Genomic DNA, 19,760 nt, shown 5'->3' with positions numbered 1-19,760 from the left:
AGACAACTGTAGACAGCAGAGATAGTGTAATAAGAGAGTGGAATAGGGCAGAGGGTCAGACATGGGGTTAAAAACATATATATATGAAAGTAGAAATGGAATTTTATTGATGACAACATGCATGATTAAGCCACTATGCAGTTTCTCTAGAAGGGAAACCACATTTAGTATGTTGTGATGATGCTCAGGGAATGAATGTAAATTTAAAAAAAATTTTTTTCGGAAAAAAAAATACTAATACTATTACCATGTGTATTTGATGACCACAGTAAGCTATATAGCCCCAGCTAGGTCCTATTTTATAGTACGTTCATTCTACTCACTGAGGTTTATGCCTAAAGTCAGACATGGGTTCTTGTGTATGTATGTATCAGCTGTGCTTGCTATTGCAAATATTTAGACAAATTAAGTTCATTAGCAAATCAAATAAATGGGAGAAAGGCATAGAAAGCGATCATGGATACCAGAGACAATGGGAGGAGGGTGGGACATGGTAGAGGGTTAGGGATAGGAAATCAAGGATGGCAAAAAAAAAAAGGTACTACAAGACATAAAAAATGGAAAATTGTTTGTTGATAACATGTATGTTGATGTGCTTGATTGAGCCAACAGACAGTGTATTTTGGATGGAAAATTCATTTTGTATACTGTAATGATGTATAGCATATTAATGTTAAAAAAAGAGAAAAATTAATAAAAAAAGATAGGAAACAATCTGTTCTGCTTAAGCTAAAAAGGTCACTTGCAAACAAGTGAGAAATTTGTTCATGTTTTTCTCAGATGGGACACTGGATCTTATCCAGCGCCTCCAAAATTCTAAATTTTGAGAGAGAGAGAGAGAGAGAGAGAGAAAAAAAAAAAAGAAAGAAAGACCTGGAAATCTTGTCAGCTTTTGCACAGAAACAGAATATTTGCTACAGCTGGCCTTGCAGAAGAAAAGCCAACTAGGGAAAATTCCCTCTCACCTTCCACAGAGCACCTGCTGTTGGTGGTAGGGAAGCCGTCAAGCAGCTCTGGGGCCTACTGTGTGGGGAGTATTTTCAACTTACCATCAGTCATGTTTCAGGTTACACTACAGTAGCTGTACCAGTCAGGGTTCTCTAGAGAGACAGAACCAATAGGATATGAATAGTTAAATAAAAGGAGATATATGGAGGGAATCAGCTCATGTGATATGGCTGTTGAGAAGCCCCACAACAGGTCAGCTATAAACTGGAGATCCCAGGATGCTGTTAGGTTCCAAATCCTAAGGCCTCAGAGGCAGGGAAGCAGATGGTGTAACTCATAGTCTGAGGCTGAAAGTCTGAGTAGCAAGGAGGTGGGGGTGACTTGCTGCTATAAATCCTGGAATTCAGAGGCAGATGAGCCTTGAGTTCAGATGTCCAAGACATCTCTTCAAAGAAATCCATCCATAGTCTGTATTTGTTCTCCCCAGGATCATAGTTGATTGGATGGTGTCCAACTCACATGGAGGGTGGATCTACCTAGTCTACTCAGATTCACATGTTAATCCCTTCGGGAAACACCTCTGCACACACAAACCCAGAATGATGCTTTTCTAAGTATATCTTAGTCCAGTCAAATTGACACCTCAAAATATTACAGTAGTCAACAACCCTAAAATCTTTGTGGCTTCAAAAAGAAGAGTTTCGTTGTCATTGTTTTTTTTTTCCCTCTTGCTCACATTATATATCAGCTCCAAGCTGGCTCTATGCATCTTTCTCATTCTAGAATTCAGGCTGAAAGGATGGCCTCTTTCTGGCACATGCTGTTCTCTTGGTAGGTGACAAGGTGAGCCATTGTTACAGATATGTTGTAATGCCTCTTAAAACTTGCTGCTGGGACACACACACACACACACTTGCGTGTGCTTTCACTTCTGGTTGTGTTTCATTGGTCAAAGAAAGTCATGTGGCCTGGTTGCTAGCAATAGGCAGGACAGGGCTACACACTTCCTCCAGGAGGGTGCTTCCCAATGTGGGGCAAGCCAAAGTGGAATCACTCAGAAATAACTCACAGTCTACTATGTGGGCTTAGACCCAGCCGTATGTCTGAGTCCCAGAAACACTGTGCACCTTGAAATAAGTGTGGGTTGGCCCAGACATAGTAGTACATGTTGGACTGCTGCTTGGCAGGCTGAGGCCACACTGGAGACCCAGGTTCACTTCCTAGCCCACCCTAAAATGCCAGGGATATGTGATCACCTGTGTCTCAGCTACTTGGGGAAGCTGATGCAGGAGGATGGCAACAGAATGAGATCATGTTTAAAACACCTATCCACATACTCAGTTCAGAGTGGGAGTCATGGATTTTGATATGTTCTAACCAGTCTCTCTCAAGCCAAGGGACCTTAAAATTAAGTTATAATTTTAAAACTAAAGAAGCTTCAAGAGTAGGCTTAATGGAGGGTGTGGCTTTCATTCAGTTTCACCTCCTTCATCCTCTACCTATCTTTTTCCCATTACTAAAATAGGTAGGTCTGATAAGGTCTCTACATTTTCCAAAATTGGACAAGATGGCAACAACAAAGAATGTCTATAGGATGCTTTCCATAGGGCTGAGACTTGGTGTTTTTATGTGGAAAAAATTAAATGAGGGTTTTTGGGTGGAGGCTATAAAAGAAAAATTCAATGTTGAATGATTTCTGAGCCAAGGTTCCCTACTTGTATGTTTAGATAAAACGAGGAAAAGCAAGCCTGACGATTGGCAAAATTTTTAGAATAAAATGAATTTATTTTTTCCCCATGAAAATCAACTTCAGATGGTAATGATTCTAACACATACATTCAGTTCCATCTCAGTTTTCCAAAGATAGCTTGTCTTGACCGTTACCTGCTGGAATCTTAAGGCATTCAATACCCTCGTTCTGCCCTCTGCCACCTCAGATCCCCGCTGCATTCACTGGGCCATGATCTACAAACTACAGTGAAAATGTAGGACACATGTGCTCAGGGCTGGGAACTGTGCCAGCTGGAGCTATAAAGATGAATTCTACCTAGCCCTCCCCTAAGGAGCCAGCAGTCTCAGAGGGGAGACAAACAGGTAAACAAGAAATTATACTAGAGTGATAAATGCTACAAGGTTGAAGCACACAGAATTTTTCAAGTGCAAAGAAAGGAAGTATAGCACAATTCCTACAAAATAGGAAAGACTTCCAAGAGAAAACATGTCTAAATGGAGAAATAATAGATGACGTGGAGCCAGCCAGGTGATGATGGGGTGTGTGCGCATAAGATTAATTTTGGGGCTCTGATGGCAGGCCTTTAGGAGGCAGGCAACAGAGGAAGGGCCTTGTAGATCCCTCCATGCAGCATCCCAACCCACTAAGTTTTTTTGTAATGATAATTCCCACTCTGTTAACATCTTTTAAAAATCCGGGAGCCAGCAGTTAGTGCAATGGCTATGTCGCTGGACTCCCACATAGTCGACCGCGGTTCGCGTCCCAGACCCAGTGGCTTAGAACTCATGCCGGGCGCGTGTGCCTGCGTGCCCAAGATCCTGAGAGGAGAATGGAGGAGAAGGGATTGTGGCATGACCATCCCCCCTGGGGGGTGATTTCTCGCTTTCTGTCTCTCTGTCTGTCTGGCGAGCGTGCGTGCCCTATAGCGAAAAAATCTCTCAAAATAAATAAATAAATAAATAAAAAGCATCTTTTAAAAATCCATCTCAGCTCCAGTTTTTATGTCTTTTCAAACTATCTATAGGTCATTCTTGCCAGATCCTGAGGGGCAGAGGTGAGTGAGTGAACTGAGGCCAGGACCACCTTGGATCCTTCACACTCTCTTCATGTACTCCAGGTGCCAGTCCTTCTACCTTCTAGCTTGAGCCCTGCCATTCTTCCCAGCTCCTGCACAGCAGAAACAAGTGTGTGAACCAAGGCCAGAGGCTGCCTTGAAATCTCCATTCTCTCCTATTTATTACAGACTTCATAGTTTTCTGAAGCAGGTGGTGCATTGTACGCCATATGACCCATACTTGCTTCCTCAGTTGAAACCCTGTGGCTCTGCCCCAGGTACAGCTGTTATCTAGAATCTGGGAGGCATTTGGAATATCCAGTCCCAGCGACAAAAGTGCAAGTTAAAGGGTGAGCATCACTGAAAAGGCTGCAAAGAGATCATGGATCATATCCTCCCACACACTTTTGAATGCTCAAAATTAACTCTAAGAAACTAGAAATAAATATATAATTCATGAGCTGGCCGGAAATCAGCACAGAGGCACAAGAAATATGAGAAACCAGGAAAATACCTCTCCCCCATGGGAAAATAACAATTCCTCATCATTAGACAGACAGTACAATGGACGTCTTGGAAATGTCAGATAAACAATTCAGACAAAACTAAATACAAGAGAAAAGAGACAATGAACTCCAGAAGATGCAAGAGAAAAGAGACAACGAGCTATAGGTGATGAGGAAGTTTTCCTACAGTTTGAAAGAAAAAAATAGACATCACAAAAAATAATAAAATGAAACTGTTAGAAATGAAGGTGGTAATACAGGAAATAGAAACCTCCCTTGAAAGCATTAAATGCAGTTTAGACCATGCAGAAGATTTAATCTCAGATATAGAAGACAAAACCTCTCACCTAGAAAAACAAAATCACCAAAAATAATAGAGAAAATAACCAAATAAAAAAGAGGATAGCAAGAGAAATACTAGATTCCATAAATGTCCAAACATCCAAATAATTGATATCCCAGAAGGTGAAGAAATAAGGGCATTGAAAATCTATTCAATGAAATCCTGGAAGAAAACTTTCCAAGCCTAGAGAAGAGAAGCAGTCAGTCACCCAGAACCAAGAAACACAAAGTACCTCAAATAGAATCAACCCAAGGTCTTCTCCACAGCACATCATAGCCAAATTGACCGAAACTACAGACAAAGACAAGATACTAAATTTGGCAAGAGAGAAATGTTAAGTTACTTATAAAGATTATCCCATCAGGCTAACACCAGACCTCTCATCAGGAACAATGCAAGCAAGGAAAGAATGGGAAATATATTCAAATTGTTCAATGAAAAACAATTTCAACAAGATTACTATACCTAGCAAGATCATCCTCCATATGAGAAGAAAAGATAAAAACATTTTCAGATAAACAAAACCTGAAAGAATTTACCAACTCCAGATCAGCTCTTCAAGAAGTTCTGAAGGGAGTACTATAACAAGAAAACTAAAAACAAACAGAAATCAGAGAACAAAAAACAACCCCCAAATGACTGATCTAACAGTAAGGACAAGTCTGGAAATATGGATAATAATGTTGAATGTTTATGTTTAAATTACCCAATCAAGAGACACAGACTGGCAGAAGTGATTAAAACAACAACAACAACAACAAAACAGAAATCCTCCATCTGTTTCCTACAAGAAACCACTTCATGGATAAAGACATACACAGACTAAAAGTGAAGGGCTGGAAACAGATATTCCATGCAAACAAAAACCAAAGAGTGGACTTACAATACTGATTTCAGACAAAATAGGTTTTAAACCAAAATCTGTTGATTTCAGACAAAATAGGTTTTAAGCCAAAATCTGTAAGAAAAGAGAAAGAAGGGTATTATATAACAGTAAAAGGGCTAGTTCATCAAGAAGATATTATGCTTGTAAATATCTATGCACCCAATTCAGGAGCACCCAAATATGTGAAAGAAAGACTGGTAGATCTAAAAGGAAAGATAGACTACAGTACACTAATTGTTCAGGATCTCAAAGCCCCATTATCTCCTTTAGACAGATCAATGAGACAAAAAATAAGCAGAGATTCAGGACCTAAATGAGGCCATAAATCAGATGGACTTGACAGACATCTATAGAACTTTCCACCTACAAATAAACTACAAATACAAATACCTACAACTACAAATTATACATTTTTCTCACCCCCACATGGTACATTCTCAAAGACTGACCACATGATAGTGTACAAAATAAGCCTTTAAGAATTCAGACTCATAGAAACTATACCCAACATCGTCTCTGACCATGGTGGAATTAAACTTGATATCAATTTCAGAAAAAAAAAAACTCTCAAAAATATGCAAATATATGAAAACTAAATAACCTACTCCTAAATGACTTCACAACCACTGAAGAGATTAAGGCTGAAATCAAAAGATCCATGGAAACAAATGATAATGAGTGCACAAGTGTCCATAATCTATGGGACACCACAAAAGCAGTTATAAGAGGGAAGTTCATAAGAATTAAAGCACTTAATAATAAAAGGAAAAGTGGCAAATGGACAATCTAACATCCTGCCTCAGGAACTTGAAAAAAAATCCAAAAAATTCCAGGAGAAAATAAATAATAAAGATTTGAGCAGAAAGAAGTAAAATAGAAAATAAATTATGCAGAAAATAAGTGAAAGCAAAAGCTGGTTCTTTGAAAAGATACATAAGGGTGACACACCATTAGCCAGACTAGCAAAGAAGAGAGAAAGGAACCAGATAAATCAAATTCTCAATGAAACAGGCAATATTACAACAGATATAATAGAAATAAAAGACATCATTAGGGGATACAATGAACAACTATATGCCAAAAACAAGAAACCCTGGATAAAATGGACAAATTCCTGGACACGTGTAGCCTACCAAGATTGACTCGAGAGAACATAGAAAGCCTGAATAGACTTATAACAAACGATGAGATTGAATCAGAAATAAATAACCTCCCAACAAAGAAAAGCCCAAGTCCTGATGGCTTCACTTCTGAATATACAAAAAAGAAAAGGTAATCCCCATTATACTCAAATTATTTCTAATGATCCAAAAGGAAGGAACCTTCCCATATTCATTTTATGAAGCCACATCACCCTCATTCCCAAAACAGATAAGGATATGACAAGAAAGGAGAACTACAGACCAATACCTCTGATGAATATATATGTAAAAATTCTCAACAAGGTACTAGCAAATTGTATTCAACAAAATATAAAAGAGATTATTCATCATGAACAGGTAGCCTTTATTTCAGGGATGCAAGGGTGGTTCAACACATACAAAACATAAACATAGTTGACCATGTTAACAGAAAAAGAATTTGACAAAATACAATATCCCTTTATGATTAAGACTTTAAGTAAAGTTGTCATAGAAGGATCATTTCTCAGCATAGTAGAATCCACCTAAGAAAAATTTATAGCTAACATTATACTGAGTGGGGAAAAGCTGAAATATCTTCCACTAAAACAGTTACAAGACAAGGCTGCCCATTCTCGACATTCCTTTTAAATATAGTGCTGGAAGTCCTAGCCAATGCAATCAGACAAGAGAATGAAATAAAAAGCACTCAAATAGGAAAAAAAAGAATTGAAATTACTTATATTTCAGATGACATGATTGTATATATAGAAAATCCAAGGGTATCCATGAAAAACCTTCTCAAAGTAATAAATGAATGGAGTAAAGAGGCAGGATACAAAATCAACTTACAAAAATTGATAGCATTTCTGTATACAAACAACAAGCAGACAGAGGCAGAACTGAAGAAAGTTATCCCACTTACCATAGCCATAAAAGGTGTAAGATACCTAGGAATAAATCTAACCAAGGAAGTCAAAGACCTCTACAAGGAACACTATGAAAATTTTAAAAAAGAAATTGAAAATGACACAAAAAAGTAGAACAGCCCATGTTTTTGGATTAGGAATCACTATAATCAAATGACAATTCTACCCAAATTAATCTACATATTTAATGCAATCCCTATAAATTTACAAGAGACATTGTTCAATCATAGAATTTGTCTGGAATTATAAAAGACCCTGTATTGCCAAAGCAATCTTGCACAAGAAGAGTGGGCAGAGTCTCACTCCCTGACCTCAAAATATATTACCAAGTTGTGTTAATGAAAATAGCATGGTATTGGCACAAAAACAGACACCTGAACCAAAGGAACAGAATAGAGACTTCAGAAATAAATACCAAGACATACAGCTGACTGATTTTTGACAAGGAATACCAATCAATCCAGTGGGAAAAGGAAAATCTGTTTAGCAAATGGTGCTGGAAAAACTGGGTATCCACGAGTAGAAAGATGAATCAGAACCCCTATTTCTCACAACTAACAAAAATCAACTCAAAGTGATTAAAAGATCTTAACCTAAGATCTCAAACTATGCAACTACTGGTGGAAAACACTAGGGAAACTCCTAGAGTTAGGCAAAGATTTCTTAAATAAGATCATCAAAACACAGTCAATAGTCTCCAAAATAGATAAGTGGGATTACATCAGATTAAGAATTTTCTGCACATCAAAAAACACAGTAGTTAGTGTGAATCAACAACCTTCAGAATGGGAAAATATTTTGTAAACTATACCCCAAATAATGGACTGATAACCAGAATACATCGGGAAAACAGTTTATCTCCCCCCCCCCAAAAAAAGATTAACCCAATTAAAAGATGGAAAAACGAGCTGAACAAAAATCTAAGGAAGACATATGGACAGCCAAAAAGCATATGAAAAAATGTTCAACATCCACAATGAAATACCACCTAAATCCAGTCAGAATGGTGAAGATTAAAAGAATAAAAAAATGTAAGTGCTGGCAGGATTGTGATGAAAGGAAACTTTCCTACAGTGCTGGTGGGAATGTAAATTGGTCCAGTCACTGTGGAGAACAATATGAAGGTTTCTCAAAGACCTACACATAGAACTATCATATGATCCAACAATTCTACTCCTGAGTATCTACCCAAAGGATAGGAGAGTGCTCAGTCAGAAAAGTACTTGCACATCTGTTTATTGCAGCATTATTCACAATTGCTATGACATGGAATCAACCCAAATGTCCACCAGCAGATGAATGGATTGGAAAAGTGTAGCACATATACTCTATGGAGTACTATTCAGCCATAAAAAAATGGCAGGACCCTGACATTTGACATAAAGTGGATGGATATGGAAGATTTACTGCAGAGTGAAGCAAGCCAGGTTATGAAAGAGAGATACTGTATATCTCCACTTAACATATACTGACTGTCCACACTCTATGGTGGAAACTAAAAGATTAAAGGACAAAGAAACATTGAAAATAGTTATAAATACTGGAGACAATGTGGGAAGAGAATGAAAAAAGGGGGAGAGTGTAAGGAAATAAATTAAGGAGGAAAATAGAGAGGCAAGACATTTATGAAACACAGAAATGGATTATTATCTGTTGATGATAATGTGTTTTACATCTTCAACTGGACTGGTATGAGGTGTATTCATGTTGGGTAAATTCAATTTATAAGCTAAGTGATGTATAGGATTACATGTATAAAATAAACTAAAATAATAATAAAAAACAAAGTATCTATAAACTGTTATTATGTCTATTTTTAAAGAATAATTTAGAGAGCAGAGAGCAGCTCAGTAGTAATGCAGCTGGGCCCACGTGGGAAGGTCCTTAGTTCATGTCCCAACATCTCTCTGTACATGCCCACCACACACAAGCATGCCCATGATCATGGCTGGTGGAGGCTGTGGGTGGATTGTGTTGTGAATAACCTCTTGGGAGTGCCCCTCTCTCTCTCTGAGAAATAAACTATTACCTGTAAAGATAAAATACCCTATCAATCTTTCCCTGGTAATATTTCTCTTCTTGCTTCTCTCCTCAGAATTAACTGCTATCATGACTTCTTTGATTCTAGTCCATGATTTTATGTTTACTAAATATATGTTCATAAATAAATGACATTGTTGGGGCCAGCAGGTGGTGTGGTGGTTAAGGTACTGGACTCTGGACTCCCACATGGCAGACCATGGTTCAAGTCTCAGACCTTGCAGCTTGAAAATTATACCTGCTGCGTGTGTATGCATGCCCAAAATTTCAACAGGAGAATGGAGGAAAAGGGATTGTGGTGTGACCATACCCCCTGTAGAATGATTTTTAATTTCCCCCCCTTTGTCACTCTCTGGCAAGAATACATGTCCGATGGCAAAAACCTAAAAAAAAAAAAATTTCAGGCATTGTTTTGTGAATGTAAATTTTATGCAAATGATTTGCTGTGCTTAATCTTTTGCAAACAATGTTTCTTAACAAGATTTGCATATATACTGAGAGCCATCGCGTATGTGCACCAAAACTAACCTGGTTGTACCATCACCGTGCATATCAGGGTTGTTATCATTTGCTTTGCTGACTGAGGACTGCAATGAAAGTTTCTGTATGATGTTGTCTATTCACTTAAATTTACACATTTAATTAAGGTATTACCTGAAAATGGGATTGTGAGGTCACTGAGAATGTACATTTTAAGATTTATTAGACATTAAAATCTCATCATAAATTATTAGTTCCTGTTTTTTCTTGAAGTCCCTAGTGAGGGTATTCTTTTTTTTCCCTGATCTTTAGTAATTATTTGAGGTTTGATGGTCACTTTAATTTACAAATTCTCCAATGAGGGAAGATATATACAGATACACTCCTGTCACATGATTGGGTACATCCCTCCTTACTCATCCCCTTTCCCAGTGGATTCTTTTCTCATATCTCAATACTTTCTTTGCTCCTCATTCTCAACAGATGACTTTACTTACTACATGGAAATCACAGAAACGGTTAGAAGAAAACAGCTTAATAGACTACCTCAAGGTTTACTAATGTATGATCCGTGCTCTATCTGACTTCACTCCAGTTATAAAGTGGAAATGTCCTTGCTCCTATATAAGGCCAGTGCTCTCACTAATACTCTGAATCCTCTCTCACTTCATCTCTCCAAGTCAATTGTTCTTCTATTTTCCCCCTTATCTTTCTAATCCAAGATCAGCACACTTTTTCTCTAAACAGCTTGATAGTGTTTTAGGCTTTGTGGGCTTTATGACATCTATCACTATATTCCAATAATACTTTATTATAAAAAGAAGGTTGAAGTCAAAATTTGGTCTATGATGGGTTTATCCATTCATGCCCTATACCTTCATCTGATAATAGAAGAAAAATATATGGAGCTAGACCTGGGTCCCTCTTTAGCTACTGTCCCACCTCTCTGCTTCTCTTTAGACAGCAACATTTCTTAAAAAGGTGGTCTGTTCTTGCTGTCCCCTTTTCCCTCCACCCTTTCTCTCTTGAACCTATTGCTACCAGTTTTTGGCCCACTCTTATAGGAAACCATTCTAAGGTTAGCTGTCTGCATCTTGAAGGTTGAGTAGAAGGTTGATGATGGTTGGCTCCTGGAGCTCATCTTAAGTTCTTGGCAGCATGTGGGAACCTATCTTCAGCTATCTTCCTCTTTAGGCCCCTCTTACACCTTACTTCCTGTTCTGGTTCCTCTCCTTAACTGAACTCTAGAGTGTCCTAGGCCCAGGCCTTGGCTGTCTTCTCTTCTAGATCAACCTTCATTCTCAGATTATCTGACCCAGTCACGTGGCTTTAAATTCCAACTCTATACTGGTAACCATGAATTCATATCTTCTGTACAAATTTCTTACCTGCTACACACACACATACACACACTCCTCAGACTGCATTCCTAAAGGACAGCTGAAATGAAATATACCCCAAACAAAATTTAGACTCTTTTTAACCTTCTGAACTATTTTCTTCCCTAGATGTTTTCATCTCAATAAACAAAACAATCTTTCACTCAGTAGCTTTGGTCCAAAGATGAGGAGTCATTTTTAATATTTCTCTTCCTGTCACATGCTACCTCCAACTTATCAGCACATATTAACACCTATGCCTTCAAATTACACCCTGAATATGCTATCTAATATCTGCACAGATAATATTCAAATCCGTGACATCCCCATCTCCAGACTGGAGTGTCAGAATAGCTTCCTAATTGGTTTGCCTCTCCCACTTTTGCTCACCTTCTGAAAATCCTCAACAGAGTAGTCACAATGATCTTTAAGTTATGTAAACCTGATTATGTCATTCCTCCTTTCAAATCCCACCACTCACACTTGGAATAAGATCCAAATGCTCCATTATCTGTTCACTGGCAACCTGTCTTCTCTCTTCTGCTGACATCTTTCCCTGGATTACTCTGCTCCAATCACACAGGCTCTAAATTCATTTCTTTTCTTTTGTTGTTTTTGTTTTTATTTGTTTGTTTTTGCTATTGGGGATTGTGTGCTCATCAGAGAAATAGAGAGAGAGAAAAAAAGAGAGAGGAAAAGTGAGAGATTACTCCATCCCAGGGCAATAGCCATTCCATAATCCCTTCTCCTTTCTTCTCCTCTTGGGATTTTGAGCAGGCACACAAAAGCACCTGGAATATTTTCCAGGCTTTCAGGTCAGGACTTGAAATATATATTTGGCCATGTGGGATACAATTGCCTAAATCACTATGCCACGTGGCTGGTGGAGTTCTGAATTCATTTCTGCCTTGACTTTTAAAAAAATTTTGTTGTTCTATAATTCTCTTCCCTGGCCTTTCCATTGGCCTGATGCCTCACTTTCTTCAAGTGTTTCTCAGGCCTTACTAGATCCCATTCCCACTTCCTCATGTAGATTTAATTTTTTGGGGGGGATAGCATTTATAAGAAGCTATTATTTCCCACTTAAATGTAAAACTTAAAGGCAGGTTGTCTACCCATTGCCAAGAATGTGACTGGCATAAGAAATTATTCAATGGTAGAATGTATTATTTTATCCTGGAAGGAAGCAAGGATCTTAAGCATAACTCTAAGGTCAGCTTCTTGAACCTGATACATTTCCATCCAATGTGCTGGGTGACTGCTGGATTGTGGTGAGCTGCTGTGTCACCCTGACCTCTGGAATATGTGCAAAAATATCACTGCCAGTATCAAATGCAGTATTTCCCCTCCGTCATTCATTTCTACCAAGCCCTTCTTTACCATTAATCAATCACAACCCCATTCACTCTTGCCACCCCATGATAGAGACAGTACCCCATGTTTTGACTGTTTAGACCTCACCAGCTGGGTCAGCGAGACCCAGTGGGGATGATTGATGGAATACCAGATTTGCTGTCTTTCTGGAGGGAAGAATTAGAAGGTCACAAATTGTGTTTCATGGCCCAATTCTACCACCCTTATAATTAATAAAAAATTCCCATAGATTCTGCTTGATTATTTATACTCCCAATTCTACCACCCTTATAATTAATAAAAATTTCCCATAGATTCTGCCAGTAGCTTGATTATTTATACCAGCTCTGAACACTGTAGGAAATTTATATTTCTTTCTGCATTTTGTAGAATTTTATTGGCAAATTGGTAGAGAATGCACAAGGATCTCTAAGCTATATTCCTATTGTCAAATGGATATTCCGTTCTCCCTTTATTTTAGAATTAATGAATGAATTTGCTTTCTTCCCCAAATCCCTCATATCCAGAAAGTAAACTATTGGGTTGTCGGAAAAGTCATGACATATTTTTCTGTCTCTCTATGACAAAATGCATCATGGCTTTTCTGACAACTCGACAAAATCAAAGGTAATAAATAATTTGGAAGAGTTTATAGTTTTCAATAAAAATTTTGTTTACCTATTTTTTGAAAGCTACTTTCAGAATTTTGAGCATAAGACTAAAAAGGAAGTTAATTTTAAAGTTCATGTTTTATGATTCCAGGTTTAAACTGAATACGATTATGTGGTGAGAATGTGAAATGACAGGTGACACCTTCTGGGGAGATGAGCTGTGTTTCTGCATGTTTGTCCCTCCTCACCCCCTAACCCCAACCCTGTTATAAAGCAGCTCTGTCCTATGAATATATATGACAAGCAGAGACACAGCCTCTTCTGGGGCTTGATACCGACGATGTCTGCAGCTGGGAGATCTAGCTCGGGGGGAGGCAGCTCATTCGGGGGGAACAACAAGTCCTTCTGCTGTAATGGGTCTGGAATGTAGACATGGGATCTGTCAAAGGAGCTTCTCTGTTCTCCATATTGACAGCTCATGCTTGCTTCGTGACACACGAGCTGCAGAAACATGACCTGGAACTGATGTGTTCTGGCAGAAACAAGCTGGAAGATTTTAAGCTTGCTCTCTCTCTGCCTTTTTCTCTCCTTCTTGATGGTGTTGAATTGTTGAAGGGGAAGGAAGCCATGTAGCTGTCAGAAGAGGGTCCCTAGCCTCGCCATCAAAGCCAGCCTGAAAGCCATGTTCCATGGCCCACTGAATCCATATGAAGGCTGTTCCTGGGATTTTTGGAAGATGATGATGATGTTATCTGCATGTGAAATTTTACTGTATGAGCATAGAATGAAACTGTGTTGGGATATTTGCAAAGCAGGGGATAAAAGGGGGAGGAAAAAAACAAACTTTGTAGACATAATTAAACGTGATAACAAAGATAACAAGAAAGTAATACCAAAAATGAATACAATGAACTGTATATTCAGTCCAGTACACACAATTATTTTTTATGTCAAAAGATTAATAATCTATTATGATCAGCTTTGATTGCCTATATTGATAAAATTTAATTCTTTCTGTGCATCTTTAAAATTTCTTTTTGAGCATGAGGAGAAGTCAAATTTTGTTTTAAAAAATTCTACCCAGGGGGCTGGCAAGTGGCATGATGATTAAAGGCACTGGATTCCCACATGGCCAACTGTGGTTAGAGTCCTGGACCTCATGATTTGCTTTCTCACTTTCCCTTTTTCTCTGTCACTCTCTGATCAAATTAAAAAATAATTATAACAAATGAAATTAAATAAATAATTCTTTTAAAAAATTCTATCCAAGTGGTCAAGTATTATATTAATCAACAAATATTTAGAGACTATTTCTACTTTTTATGAGAAACAGGGAGAAAAAGGAAAGATATTTTCTATAGGATTTCACTGCTGCAACTTCTGTCTCAGCCTTCCAGTCAGCTAGAATTATGGGCATGTGTTACAATACCCAGCCTGTTCAGGCTGACCTGGGATCTGAACCTGGGCCTTCCATGTGGACCCACATGCAGTAATACTTTACAGCTGTGCCACTGTAAGGCACTGGGCAAGTATTTACTTTTCAAATTTTTTTGTAGAGAGATTTTTTGCTATATGGCACATGTACTCACTGGAGAGAGAAAGAGAGAGAGAAACAGAAAGTGAGAAATTATGAGAGAGAGAGAGAGAGAGTGAGAAATTACTCCCCAAGGTCTTGACTATGCCACAATCTCGTCTCCTCGATTCTCCTCTTAGGATTTTGGGCACACACACACACACACCCACACACACACACACATTCTCCCAGCATGAGCTTGAAGCTACCATGTCTGGGACTTGAACTGCAGTCAGCCAAGTAGGAGTCCAGCAATGTGACCATTATACCATCTACTGGTCCCCAGTATTTACTTTTTGTTAGGTACTGAGAATACAATGGTGGAAAGGAAAAGAATGAGTCCCATGTGGTTTATCTTTCTCAGAGGCTGAAACTGATAGCAATGAATACACAAATAAAGATAATTGCAAAATCTACTAAGTATATGAAGGAAGCAAAAAAAGCTAGGAAATAAAATATGGATAAAGGGTAGAGGACTTCTTTTGCTGATCTTTAATGTAAGGGTCAATGGCTGAAAATAGTGGGGCCAGCCAGTGGCACAGTGGGAACACAATGTGACACTGGACCCACATGAGAAGGTTCTGGGTTTGTGTCCCAGGGCCTCCCTCTGCACCCTAGACATACTGAGATTGGGGGTGGATTGTGGCACAATGACCTGTTGGGTGTGTGTCTCTCTCTCATGGAAGAAATAAATACATGATTTAAAAAAAGGGATGAGAATAGGATAGTCATGTGGGGAATGGGAATAGAGAATCCTGGGTAGAGGAAACAGTAAATTCAAAGGTCCTATGTTAAGAAAGAGCAAGAGAGCAGCTGAAGCAAGATAGGTCAAAGTCAGAGTGGTGGTCATGGTCTTGGAGGTGGCAAGAAGGATGACAAGGACAAGAAGAAGAAGTATGAACCTCCTGTCCCAACTAAAGTGGGGGTGGAGTAGAAAACAAAGAGACCAGGTGCTGCCAGCAAACTGCCACTGATGACACCTCACACACAGCGCCAGTTAAAATTATTGAAATTAGAACTAATGACCACCTTTCTCATGAAGAATTCATTAGAAATCAGGAACAGATAAAACCATTAGAAGAAAAGCAAGAGGAGGAAAGATAAAGGTGGATGATGTGAGGGGGACCCTGACGTCGGTAGGAACCTTGGAAAACATTGTTAATGACAATCATGCCGTAGTGTCTACATCTTTGAACTCAGAACACTATGTCAGCATTCTTTCACTTGTAGACAAGGATCTGTTGTAATTGGACTGCCCAGTCCTGTTCAACCACAAGGTGCATGCAGTGATGGTGTGCTAATGGATGACATGGATATCCTGGTCATAGTGATGAAGGTGAAAAAGGCCCTGTAGGAGACCTACACCAATGTTAGGGAGTTGGACAACCAAATCCAGGAGATTAGGGAATCTGTGGAGCTTCCTCTCACCCATTCTGAATACTGTGAAGAAATGGGTATAAAGCCCCATAAGGGCATCAGTCTCTATGTTCCACCTGGTACAGGTAAAACTTTGTTAACCAAAGAAGTTGCAAACAAAACTTCAGCCACTTTCTTAAGAGTTGTTGGCTCTGAACTTATTCAGAAGTACTTGGACGATGGACCCAAACTTGTACGGGAACTCTTTCAAGTTGCTGAAGAGCATGCACCATCCATTGTGTTTATTGATGAAATTAATGCCATTGGGACCAAAAGACATGACTCAAATTCTGGTGGTTAAAGAGAAATTCAGCAAACAATGTTAAGACTGTTGAGCCAGCTGGATAGATTTGATTCAAGGGAAGATGTGAAAGCTATTATGGCCACAAACCAAATAGAGATTTTGGATCCAGTGCTTACCAGACCAGGTGGCATTGACAGGAAGATAGAGATCTCTCTGCCTGATGAAAAGACAAAGAAGCACATATTTCAGATTCACACAAGCAGGATGATGCTGGCCAATGGCATAACCCAGGATGACCTGTCTGGTGCCAACATCAAGGCAATTTGTACAGAAGCTGGTCTGATGGCCTTGAGAGAATTCAGAATCAAAGTAACTTCAAAAAATCTAAAGAAAATGTTCTTTGTAAGAAACAAGAAGGCTGGGAGCAGTGGGTGGTGTGGTGGTTAAAGCCTGGCAGGTGGCAAGTTTTTGGGGATGATGGACTCTGACACAGCCAGCCATGGCTTGCTTTCTCACTTTCCCTTTTTCTCTTTCTCTGGTCAAATTAAAAAATAATAACAAATGGAATTAAATAAACAAATAATTCTTAAAAAAAAAAAAAAGTAAAAGAAAAAAAAAGAAACAAGAAGGCACCTCTGAGGGGGTTCTATCTCCAGTGAACCACCATTGCCTTCAAGAAAGTGGTTGGCAGTTTTCCTGACCTTGGTGAGAAATGGGGTTGGGGAAGTGCCCAGAGGAATCCATGTTCTGATTGACTGAATCCATGTTCTACACACTTCCCATGTCTTCTGGAGTATGACATGGAGAACACCCATTGGGCAGCCTTCGTCTGCTGGTCAGTGTGCAACACTCTGCTTCCCAATAAAGCATGCTCTTTCACACACACACAGCAGGATTTGTTCAAGAAATTGAAAGAAAACCAGTGTGGCAGAAATTAGGTGGGTAAGTGGGGCAAAGGGGGACTGAAGAAATGCTTTCCAGCAGGCATGTACGTCATGAAAAGGAGTTTGGATCTTGTTCTGCCTGTGATAGAAAGGCAGTAAAGAGTTAAAATGGGAGAGTGATGTAATCCACTACGCACACACTCCTTTAAAACAAAACGTAACAAAACAAAACAAAAAACTCAAACTTAAAGTATAGCTTTTCCCCTAGAAAACCATTTGAGAGTAAGTTATAATATCATGCCCTATATATTATCTGTTGCTGTGTAATAAGTTACCTAAAAATTTAGTAGATTAAAACAGCATTTATCTCAGAGAGTTTGTGGGTCAGAATATGAACATAGTTTCTCTAAGTCCTCTGTCTCACACCTTCTCACAGGCTGTTAACAAGGTGATGTCTAGGGTTGCAATCTCATCTGAATACTTCCCTTCAGAAGGAGTCACTTTCATGCTTGCTCAAGTGGTTGTTGGCAGGATTTAGCTTGTTACAGGTTACTGAACCAGGGTCTTCAGCTCTTTGCTGAGGATTCAGTTCCTCACAGACATATGACTGCAACATCCCTGAGTTTCTGGCCATGTGGCTCTCTCCTCAGTCAGCTCACAACATGGCAGCTGACTTCTTTTAGAATGAATGAGCAAGAAAAGGAAAAAGTATACCCAAGATAGGAACCAGATTTTGGTAACCTTAATTTCATAAGCAATATGCTATCACTTTGCTGTTTCATTAATTAGAAGTGATTAACTAGGTATAGATCATACCATGAGGACCATCTGAAAGGTTGTCTACCACTTGGCCCATTGCCCCGAACACTTTATAGCAAGAACATTCTCCAACTAACCACAACACAATCACAAAAATTAGGAAATCAAGTCAATACACTAATATTAACCAATCCTCACACCATATTCAGGTTTTGGCAATTGTCATGATGATGTCCTTTACAGTAGAAGAATCCATTACAAAATCATCCTCTGCTTTTAGTTATCATGTCTGTAGTTTCCTTCAATCTGCAATATTCCTCATCTCTTCTTGACAGTCCTGATATTGACATGTTATAATATTGTAAGCTAGTAACTTTGTAGACAATTTATTCATTTATGTTTTTCTGATGTTATTAAATGAGTAAATTCAGGGTTATTCCAGGAATGTCATAAAAGTGATGTATTACATCTTACCATGATTTTTGGTCAATGCATTCATACTGATGATTTTAACTTTTATCACCTGATTAAGGTGAGGTCAGTCAAGCTTCTCCGCTGTTACTTTTCCCATCTTTGTAATTAATAGGTGTTTTGTGCAGAGTTACTGTAAAATAATGCAAATATTCCATCCCAAGCAATATGCCATTTATTTATTTATTGATTTATAGCAGTATAAACTATTGATTTTCTTTTAGTTAGTGGATTATTTATTACTATTTATTTATTTATTACTGTTATGTATTACTATTATTTATTTATTTATTACTATTATCACTTTTTATTTTGATGCTAAATTTGTTTTGCTTTGTTTGTTTTTGCTTTTGCTATAGGGTGTATGTGCTTACCAGAGATGAGGGGAGGGGTGAGAAATCCCCTTCCCCCAGGGAGGATGGCCGTGCTAAAATCTCTTCTCTTCCAATCTCCTCTTGGGATTTTGATCATGCACACACATGTGCCCATTATGATTTTCAAGCTGCCAGATCTGGAACTTGAACTGCGCAACCAGCCATGTGGGATCCAGTCTTTCAACCTCCACACCATCTGCTGGCTAATTCAAAGACATTTTTATGTTTGGCAAGTGAGAACCCCTTCAAAGTACTTTCTCTGTCTCTTGACGTGCTCCTATCATTTTATGAGCACTTCCTTAGTTTCTGACAAGAAAAACATTCCAGGATTATCTGGTACTTCCTGATCTCAGCTGGGGGTCATCCATTTCACTAAGACCTTATAATTATTACTTTGGTGGAGAGCAGTGTTTAGAAACAAAGATCTGTGTATACTGCTACTGGGATGTCACTGTTTCCAGTTTCTCAGGAGACAGAGCTAGAGAGGTCTTGTATGTATTGGCTTGTTGGAAAAGTCATGACTCATTTTTGCATAGAAAAACAGAAAAAAGGTGTCTTTTCTGGGACCCCATGACTCATTTTTGCATAGAAAAACAGAAAAAAAAGTCTTTTCTGGCACCCCAATATATATGTTATTTTTATGTGTGCTAGTATACA

General features: G+C 38.6%; 1 pseudogene; it reads left to right on the top strand.

Moving 5' to 3' along the window:
- Positions 1 to 17,103, top strand: part of LOC102493587 (26S proteasome regulatory subunit 4 pseudogene) — a 36,556-nt pseudogene extending 19,453 nt beyond the window's left edge.
- The last annotated feature ends 2,657 nt before the right edge of the window (positions 17,104 to 19,760 follow it).

The sequence above is a fragment of the Tupaia chinensis genome, unplaced genomic scaffold (genome assembly GCF_000334495.1).
Source record: "Tupaia chinensis unplaced genomic scaffold, TupChi_1.0 Scaffold000549_1, whole genome shotgun sequence".
NCBI classification, from domain to species: Eukaryota; Metazoa; Chordata; class Mammalia; order Scandentia; family Tupaiidae; genus Tupaia; species Tupaia belangeri.
The sequence above is the reverse complement of the archived record's forward strand: the minus strand, read 5'-3'. Positions and strand labels throughout refer to the sequence as shown.